The 10,274-nt window shown below is 45.3% G+C and overlaps 1 non-coding gene across 1 annotated transcript; it reads right to left on the bottom strand.

Moving 5' to 3' along the window:
• Window positions 1-1,547: 1,547 nt before the first annotated feature.
• Window positions 1,548-1,640, bottom strand: trnay-gua (transfer RNA tyrosine (anticodon GUA)). Its single transcript has 2 exons — window positions 1,604-1,640; window positions 1,548-1,583 (listed from the first exon to the last, which is right to left on the bottom strand). It is a non-coding gene; the product is annotated as a tRNA-Tyr (tRNA).
• Window positions 1,641-10,274: the final 8,634 nt, after the last annotated feature.

Below are 10,274 nucleotides of genomic sequence, written 5' to 3'. Positions count from 1 at the left end.
CTTTCCCTAATCCTTGTCCAAGTGACTGCTAATTCTATCCCGGATTATCGTTGATAGAACTTTCCCCACTACCGAGGTTAAACTGACTGGTCTGTAGATGCTGGGTTTTATCATTCACCCTTTCTTGAACAAGAATGTAACATTTGCAATTCTCCAGTCCTCTGGCATCACCCCCATACCAAGGGATGTTTGGAAGATTATGGCCAGTACCTCTGCAATTTCCACCGTTACTTCCCCCAGCAAAGTAGGATGCATCCCATCCGGACCAGGTGACGTTTCTACTTTAAGTACAGACAGCCTTTCAAGTACCTCCTCTTTATGAATTTTTCGCCAATCCAGTATCTCAACGACATCTTCCTTTACTGACACTTTGGCAGCATTTTCTTCCTTGGTAAAGACAGATGCAAAGTATTTATTTAGTGCCTCCGCCATGCCCACTGCCTCCTATTGCTACTTGCTAACTCTGTCCTGGGCCAGTGGTGCAATGGATAACGCATTTGACTAAAAATCACAAGATTATAAGTTCGACTCCAATTAGGCTTGGATTTTTTTTTTGCACACTGTGCATTATTTTATGGCCTTCAATACCTTGTAAGCTGTCCTACTTGCTGGTGCTGCCGGGCTGCATACCTGGTAAGTGCCTTCTTAGTGCAGCAAGCAGTGCATCAGTGTCATAATTTGAAAGTCCTGAATTCAATCTTCACAGAAGACATCAAGGATTACGAAGCTTTTTTTTTCCATCTCTCACCTCATCTTTCCATCTTTGCTGCAGAGCAAAATCAAGAACTTTTGCTTGCTGCAGCACATCAAAAGATTTGCTGCCCCTTGACCTCTCTGTACCCAAACACACAGCGAAGTTTAGGAAATACATGGGCTATGGAATCACTGACAACACTCTTGTTTCTGTATAATTGCACCAAGACAAACGGTGAGTGGAGAATATAATCAATGATCCCACTACTTCTCACATGCTAAGTGACAGCTTTACCAGTTGAGCTAATTCCTCGTTTGCTGTTTGTAAATCGCCCTTCACAGTTCCCGCCTCGCACTCGCCTCCAAGCTGCTCCACGACCAGCAGAGAAATCTTGCCTTGGGTTGCCGCTCCCTGAATATATGAAATACTTTGCTCCAATCAGCGGTATCGAGCATCAGCAAGTGAGGAACAGCAGAACGGGAAGCCACAGTAATCATGAATGATGCTGAGAAGAGCCCGAGCCTGCGGAAGGAAGACGAGGTCACCGGAAAGCAACAGCCGCCCGAGCTTGAGGGAGCAGCGTGAGCCCTGACTGACTGACTGATCGAAGACCTTTGTGCCTGAAATTGAGGGCGATTTGAAGTGTTGCTGCTCAAAGGCACTCCCTGCTGGTGAGCAGAGGGAAATGCTCGAGTGAAACAGCCGTGCTTGGGCAGAAACAGAAAGCTTCACGGTTTGAGAAAGGAAAAGTGGTGTCCTGTGACTGAGTGGCAAAATGTCAATCTGCAACGTGCCTGCAAAGTTCAGAGAGCGACCTTGTGGTAATTGCTGCTTATTCCAAAAACACACTCACTCCTTCGAGCCGGAATTAAACCAGCGACCTAAGGATTACTTCAATTGTTTAATTCACTACAGTCCTCCGCTCTACCAGCTGAGCTATCGAAGGGAAGTGATAGAAAAGATTGTCTTTGGTGATTGTTCACCGTGCGCCTGTTGACATGTTCAGACTCGTGGAGTCCGGTGCTGATCGAAGACTTCTTTTGCCTGAAAGCGAGAGCTGAGTGTTTTGAAGTATTGCTGCTCAAAAGCACTCCCTGCTGGTGAGCAGAGGTAAAACAGCCGTGTTTGGGCAGACACAAAAAGTTCTCAAGTTTGAGAAAGGAAAAGCGGCGTCCTGTGCTTTCATGGCAACATGTTAATCTGTAAGTTGCCTGTAAAGTTAAGAGTGCGACCTTGAACTAATTGCTGCTTATTGCAAAATCATGCGTACTCCTTCGAGCAGGAATTGAACAAATGACATCAAGATGACTTCAACTTATTTTCTACGATAATCTTGTCGCGCTACCAACTGAGATATCAAAGGGAAGCGACTAAAATGTTTCACTTTGGTGATTGTTCACCGTGCACCTTTGACACACCCGGACTCGTGGATTCCAGTGCTCATGACTGAGGCTGACTCGGTAACTGCTCATACCGCAGCGCTGTGGGAGTGTGAGCTGCTCCGTGTTCTCCACAGCCTGGGCCAGTGACACAATGAATAATGTGACTGATTATTGATCTGGAGATTGTGGGTTCAAGTTTACGGAGGGTGTAAAGTGGAAGGCCGGGCCTGGAGAGCATTGGAATAGTCGAGTCTAGAGATAAACAAAGGCATGGATGAGGGTTTCAGCAGCAGAACTTCATTCTGGCAATTGGGATTTGTTTCTGCTGATGTTAATAACCGCTATAACTGGGCTGAAATTCAATATTCTGGATTTATGTCAAATAAATCAACTTTGTTTCAAACGGAATGGTTCAATTACTTGCTGAATTCAAGATAAGAGACTAATTGATGTCCTAATTATCGATTATTATGCCTTTTCTCCTTTCTCACTGTAAATTATTTCAGTTCGCATACCTTCAATTACTCTCATGGCCAAGTCCCAGTTCCCCGGTCCTTCCTGAGTGCATTTTCCAGTCTTGGGATCCAGGGAAGGTATCGGTAATGTACCCGGGATCACTAAACACAAAACCCAGTCTCTGAATCACTTTCAGCTACTGGACTTATCGTGTGTCCCACAGCATCTCTCTCACCTTCAATGCGTGAATAGAGCATCAGGCCTGGGAATCTCGGCTTAAATTTAAATCCACTCTGCAAATGTATTTAACAAAATACAAACAAGAAAACACATCACGGCTCAATAATCCAGCAATAAATTCAAAAGAGTAAGTCTGTTATCAAACTCCTTGAGTGGACAGAATAAAGAAAAATCCCAACTCTAAGATTCCCTCGAATCCTTTGCAAATACCTTACAAATCTTGACAATAATCAACAAGTCTAATTTAATGTTGACCTTTATCTTGAGTGGGGTTGGAATACAGAAATGATGCTTCAGTTGTAAAGAACCTTGGTCAGACCCCACCTGGAGAACTGGGCACCGAACCGAGAGAGAGATCAATCGGCCTTGGGAAAGATACAGTGCCGATTCACCAGAATGATGCCGGGGTTAAAGGGATTAAATTATGAGGACGTGTTGCATAAACTTAGTTTTTATTCCATTGATTTTAAAACATTGAGATGTGATCTCATCGAGATGTTTAAGATAATAAAGTATAACAATAAGGTAGATACAGAGAAATGATTTCTTCTGGAGGGGGAATCCAGAACAAGAGGGCAAAAGAAATAGAAGCAGGAGTGGGGATACGGCCCCTCGAGCCTGCTCTGCCATTCAGTAAGTACATGGCTGATCTTCTATCTTAACTCCACTTTCCTGCCTGATTCCTTGATTCCCTTGGTGTACAAAAATCTCTTGATCTCATTCTTGAATATACTCAATGACTGAGCATCCACAGCCCTCTGGTGTTGAGAATTCTAAGGATTCACAACCCTCTGATTAAAGAAATTTTTCCTCATCTCAGTCCTAAATGGCCGATCACTTATCCTGAGACTATGCCCCCTCATTCTAGACTTTCCAGCCAGTGGAAACAGCCTCTCAGCATCGACCCTGTCAAGCCCTCTAAGAATGTTAGATGTTTCAATGAGATCATCTCACATTCTTCTAAACTCCAGAGAATATAGGGCCATTCTACTTAATCTCTCCGCATACAACAACCCTCTCATCTCAGGAATCAATCTCGTGAACCTTTGTTGCACCCCCTCTAAGGCAAGTGTATCCTTGCTCGGGTAAGGAGACCAAAACTCTACACAGTACTCCAGGTGTGGTCTCACCAAAGCCCTATATAATTGCAGCAAGTCTTTCTTACTCTTATTCTCCAACCCACTTAAAATAAAGGACAACATATTATTTGCTTTCCTAATTGTTTGCTGTACCTGCATGTTAACTTTCTGTGCTCTGTGTACAAGGACACACAAATCCCTCTGAACACCAACATTTCTTAGACTCTCACCTTTTAAAAAATATTCTGCTTTTCTATTCTTCCTACCAAAGTGAATAATTTCCACATTTCCCCACATTGTACTCCATCTGCCACCTTCTTCATAATCTTAAAATTAGAGCGAGGTCATTTACGAGCAAAATAAGGTGGCAATTTTTCACACAAACTCACTTCCCTGAGAGGCTGTGGATGCTGGGGCTCGATTGAAATTTTCAATATTGAGATTGATAGATTTGTGTTGTGTGAGGGTTGCAAGGGATATGGAGCAAAGTCAAGTAAATGGAGTTGTGATACAGATTAGTCCTGATCCAATTGAACGGCGGAGTAGGCTTCAGGGGCTGAATGGCTAATTCCAGTTCCTGAACCCAGTCATTGACACCAATCGCCTCCAGTCTGATAAAAAAAACACCACAGGCACTGACACAAATCTCCTCCGAACTGATTAAAACCAACTCCACAGTCACTGATACCAACATCCTCCTGTCTGATATAATCCAACCCCACAGTCACTGACACCCATCTCACTGAATGGTGGAACAGGCTCGAGGGGCTGAATGGTCTACTCCTGTTCCTTATGTTCCGATGCCACACTGAATTTGCTAACATTCCTCTTCACAGTTCATAATGCTCCCTATCTTGGTGTTGTCTGGAAATGTTGATCTTATGCCCTTGTTCCCAAGCCCAGGTCATTTCTCGATATTGAGAAGAGCAATGGTCCCAACACTGCCCCTGGGGGACACCACTGTTTACATCCCCACAGTCTGAAAAACATCCATTAACCACTACTCTGCCCTTTATCCAACTTCCCATCCACACTGACCCACTCCCTTTAATACCGTGAGCTTTAATCTGATCAACAAGCCTCCTGTCCGGCATCTTCTCAAACACTTTTTAACAATCCATCTTCACAACATCCATTGCATTTTATCCCTACACTGTGTTATTTCCTCCAATAATCCCTGCTGTCTGTCCTGAATTAATCCATTTGATTCCCAATGTTGAAATCTTTGCTCCACCCACACGGTTCCATCTGTTTTTCGCCATAACAGAAAGGGCCAGTTTTCCCCAAGAGTTTCACACCAATCAGCTTTCAAAATGAGGCAGAGTTTCAGCCAATGAGGGAGATCCGGGCTCAGCCCCGCCCACTCGGTGCCGCAAGTCCCGCCCCTCACACACTCCCATTGGTTGGAGGACCAACCGCCCGCTCGGTCCTCCAGTCCCTCTCCGCTCTTCCTATTGGTCCGGAGCTCCCGTCAATCACCCGGGCAGTGTGAGCTGAGCATGCGCGGCGGGCGGCGAGTGAGGCCGAGATCGTGTCCGCAACAGGTAAGAGATGGGCGGGGGGAGCGGGTTAATAAACCCCGGGGGAGGAGGCGGGGGCTTCACAAACCCCGAGTGCGGCCCCGGGCCCGAATATCAAACAGTGAACATTCTCCTCTCTCTCTCTACACTCCGGGGGCTCCGGTTTAGATCAGACCGGAAACTCAACAAACGGCCCGCGGCCTCCGAGCATGCTCAGTGTCAGCGTCAAACCTCGTGACTCATCGAATCAGGGAGCGTCTGTAAATGAAGGAGAAATGGTGATCGGTCAGGGAGCGTCTGTAAATGAAGGAGAAATGGAGATCGGTCAGGGAGCGTCTGTAAATGAAGGAGAAATGGAGATCGGTCAGGGAGCGTCTGTAAATGAAGGAGAAATGGTGACCGGTCAGGGAGCGTCTGTAAATGTAGGAGAAATGGTGATCAGTCAGGGAGTGTCTCTAAATGAAGGAGAAAAGTTGACCGGTCAGGGAGCGTCTGTAAATGTAGGAGAAATGGTGATCGGTCAGGGAGCGTCTGTAAATGAAGTAGAAATGGTGACCGGTCAGGGAGCATCAGTAAATGTAGGAGAAATGGTGATCGGTCAGGGAGTGTCTGTAAATGAAGGAGAAATGGTGATCGGTGAGGGAGCGTCTGTAAATGAAGGAGAAATGGTGATCGGTTAGGGAGTGTCTGTAAATGAGGGAGAAATGGTGATCGGTCAGGGAGCGTCTGTAAATGAAGGAGAAATGGTGTTCGGTGAGGGAGCATCTGAAAATGAAGGAGAAACAGTGATCGGTCAGAGAGCGTCTGTAAATAAAGGACAATAGTGATCGGTCAGGGAGCAACTCCAACCCCCTTGCAATAAATTCTAACTTTCCATTTGCCTTCCTGGTTGCTTGTTGTACCAGCAAGTTAACTTTGTGTTTTTTGTACGAGGGCACCTTAATTTCTCTGAACACGAACATTTAATATTTTCTCACCATTTAAAAAGTATTCTGTTTTTCTATTCTTCCTACCAAAGTGAATAACCTCACATTTCCCCACATAATACTCTATCTACAACCTACTTGCCCATTCACTTAACCTGTCTATATCCCTTTCCAGACTCTTTGTGTTCTCCTCACAGCTTACTTTCCCACCTAGCTTGATATCATCAGCAAACTTGGATACATTACACTCAGTTCCATCATCTAAGTCATTGATATATATTGTAAGTAGCTGAGGCCCAAGCACTGATCCTTGCGGCAGCCCACTGGTTACATGTCTAGGTCATTAATATATCTCAAAAAGACTCATGGTCCAAATACCAACGCCTGTGGAACATCACTGTATACTTCCTTCCAGTCTGTGAAACAATGATTCACCACTGTTCTCCACATTGTCTGGCAGCAAATTTTGTATCCATGCTCCCATGGGCTTCAATTTTACTAACAGTTCCATTAGGTGGTATTTACCAAACGCCTTTTAAATGTCCATGTACACAACATCGAGTGCAGTACCCTCATCAACCCTCTCCGTTATTTCTTTGAAGAACTCAATCAAATTAGACAGACATGATTTTACTTTTAACAAATCTATATTGACTGTCATTTATTAACCCACGTTCTTCCAAGTGAGAATTAATTTTGTCCCGGATTCTGGCCTCTAGAAGTTTCCCACCACCGACGTTAGGCTGACTGGCCTGTAATTGCCGGGTTTATCCCTCTCCCACAATTTTGAACAGGGGTGTAACACTTGCAATCCTCCAGTCCTCAGACATCACTCCCATATCCAAGGAGGATTGGAAGATTGTGGTCAGAGCCTCCGCTATCTACACCCTTACTTCCCTCAGTAATCTCGGAGGCATCCCATCTGGACCGAAAGACTTTTTTACTTTGAGCACTGCCAATCTTTTAAGTACCTCCTCTTTACCTATTTTTATCGTCTCCAATATCACGACTACCTCCTCCTTAACTGTTACAATGGCAGAATCCTCTTCTCTGGTGAAGACGGATGTAAAGTATTCATTTAGTGCCTCAGCCATGCCCTCTGCCTCCACAAGAAGATCTCCTTTTTTGTCCCAAATCGACCCCACCCTTCCTCTGACTCCCCTTTTACTATTTGTAAAAGACTTTTGGATTCCCTTTTATGTTAACCACCAATCTATTCTCATAATCTCTCTTTGCACTTCTTATTCCCTTTTTTAGATCTCCTCTGTACTTTCTTTGTTCAGCCTGGTTCACTACTGTATTATGAACCTTAAATTCGTCATAAGCCTCCTTTTTCTGTTTCATTTTAATCACTATCTCTTTAGTCATCCAGGGAGCTCTAGCTTTGGATGCCCTTCCTTTCTCCCCCGTGGGAATCTGTCTGCTCTGTACCCGAACCATCTCTTCCTTCAAGGCCTCCCATTGTTCAATTACTGTTTTGTTCCCAATTTTTGATTCCAATCCACCTGGACAAGATCCCTTTTTAACTCACTGAAGTTAGCCCTCCTCCAGTCACGTCGTTTCACATTTGTTTGTTCCTTTTCCTTTTCCGTAACTATTCTAAACCTAATGAGATTATGATCACTGCTGCCCCACTGAAACATGCTCCACCTGCCCCACTTCATTCTTCACACCGAGCCCACTGCTGTACTCACATTCACTCTCTCACATTCACTCTCTCACATTCACTCTCTCACGCTCTCTCACCCTTTCACTCATGGTTTAGGACCACTGAAAGATGATGCAATGGGTTTGGATTTCAGCACAGGGAGAAGGGAGAGTGTGTGGGACGGGTATTTATAGCTTTGGGGGAACAAGAGAGGAAAGAATATTCCATAGCAACTGGATTAGCCTGTTCTGAATTTCCATCCTGTACTTTCAGTGATGACTTTTGTAAATTCAATTTACAGGGTATTGGAAGGGGAGGATGTGCAGACGGGAAACTCAAACCAAAGACCACGTCAAGATCTGACAGAGTCACTCGATTCATCAGGACCTGAATATCATCGGTCTTTGAATGTGGAAGGAGAAATGTTTCTCTGTTCTATCTCTGGGAGAAGATTTCAAACATCAGTGTGAAAGGAAAAGCACCGAGACACACACACCCGAGTGAGAGTGTTCCAGTGCACTGACTGTGGAAAGAGCTTTCACCAGTTACACAGCCTGAAAAAACACCGCACCATTCAGAGCGGGGAGAAACCGTACACGTGTTCTGTGTGTGGACGAGGCTTCAACTGATCGTCCAACCTGGAGAGACACAAGGACACCCGGACCACGGAGAAACCGTGGAAATGTGGGGACTGTGGGAAGGGATTCAATTCCCCGTCACAGCTGGAAACTCATCGACGCAGTCACACTGGGGAGAGGCCATTCATCTGCTCTGTGTGTAAGAAGAGATTCACTCTGACATACAGCCTCCTGATACACCAGCGCACTCAAACTGGGGAGAGGCCATTCTCCTGCTCCGTGTGTGAGAAGAGATTCACTCGGTCATCCAACCTGCTGAAACACCAGCGAGTTCATTCCGATAATAGACCTTTCAAATGTTCTGACTGTGAGAAGAGGTTTAAAAGCAAATGTAATCTGCTGAAACACCAACACACTCACACTGGGGAGAGGCCGTTCATCTGCTCCATGTGTGGGAAGGGATTCATTATTTCATCTGAACTGCTAATGCACCAGCTAGTTCACTCTGGGGAGAGACCTTTGAAATGTTCTGACTGTGAGAAGAGCTTTAAAAGCAGAAACGAACTGTGGAGACACCAACGCACTCACACTGGGGAGAGACTGTTCACCTGTTCCGTGTGTAAGTTGAGATTCACTCGGTCATCCCACCTTCTGTCACACCAGCGAGTTCACTCTGGAGAGAGACCTTTTAAATGTTCTGACAGTGAGAAGGGCTTTAAAAGCACAAATGATCTGCTGAAACAGCAACGCACTCACACTGGGGAGAGACTGTTCACCTGCTCTGTGTGTGGGAAGGGATTCACTAATTCATCCCACCTTGTCAGACATCAACTTGTTCACATTGGGGAGAGACCTTTTAACTCAGTGACTGTGAGAAGAGCTTTAAAAGCAGAAACGAACTATGGAGACACCAGCGCACTCACACTGGGGAGAGACCGTTCACCTGCTCCGTGTGGAAGAAGAGATTCACTCGGTCATCCCACCTTCTGTCACACCAACGATTTCACTCTGATGAGAGACCCATTAAATGTTCTGACTGTGAGAAGAGCTTTAAAAGTGGAAACGAATTGCTGAGAGACCAACGCACTCACACTTCGGAGAGGCCGTTCACCTGCTCCATGTGTAAGAAGAGATTTACTCAGTCATCCCACCTTCTGTCACACCAGCGAGTTCACACTGGGGAGAGACCTTTAAATGTTTTGACTGTGAGAGGGCTTTCAAAGCACAAATGATCTGCTGAAACACCAACACACTCACACTGGGGAGAGACTGTTCACCTGCTCCCTGTGTGGGAAGGGATTCACTTTTTCATCCCACCTTCTGAGATGGGTTGCACCCAAGCAGAACCGGGACCAATATCCTCGAGGGGGCTTTTGCTAGTTCTGTTGGTGACGGTTTAAGCTATATCGCAGAGGAATGGGTAGCAAAGGGCAGGTAAAGATAGGACAAATTCAGACCAGGAAACGGGAAGTAGAAAAGCAGTTAGTTACGTAGTTAGCGACTTAGAAAGGCAAAAGAAGCAAAGGTTAAATAGTGTTCAGCACAGGAATTTGACGGGGTTAAAGGGCATATACTTCAATGCAAGGAGTATTACAAACAAAGCGGATGGGGTGATATCAATAGTGTACAAAATTATGAGGGGCCGAGATAAAGTAGACAGGAAGTACCTGTTTCCCCTAGCGGAGAGTTCAAGAACTGGAGGACATAGATTTAAACTGATTGGCGGAAGGATGATAGGGGACATGAGGAAA

Source organism: Heptranchias perlo, chromosome 20, assembly GCF_035084215.1.
Source record: "Heptranchias perlo isolate sHepPer1 chromosome 20, sHepPer1.hap1, whole genome shotgun sequence".
NCBI lineage: Eukaryota > Metazoa > Chordata > Chondrichthyes > Hexanchiformes > Hexanchidae > Heptranchias > Heptranchias perlo.
Note: the sequence above shows the minus strand (reverse complement) of the source record. Positions and strands in the feature narration are given on the sequence as shown.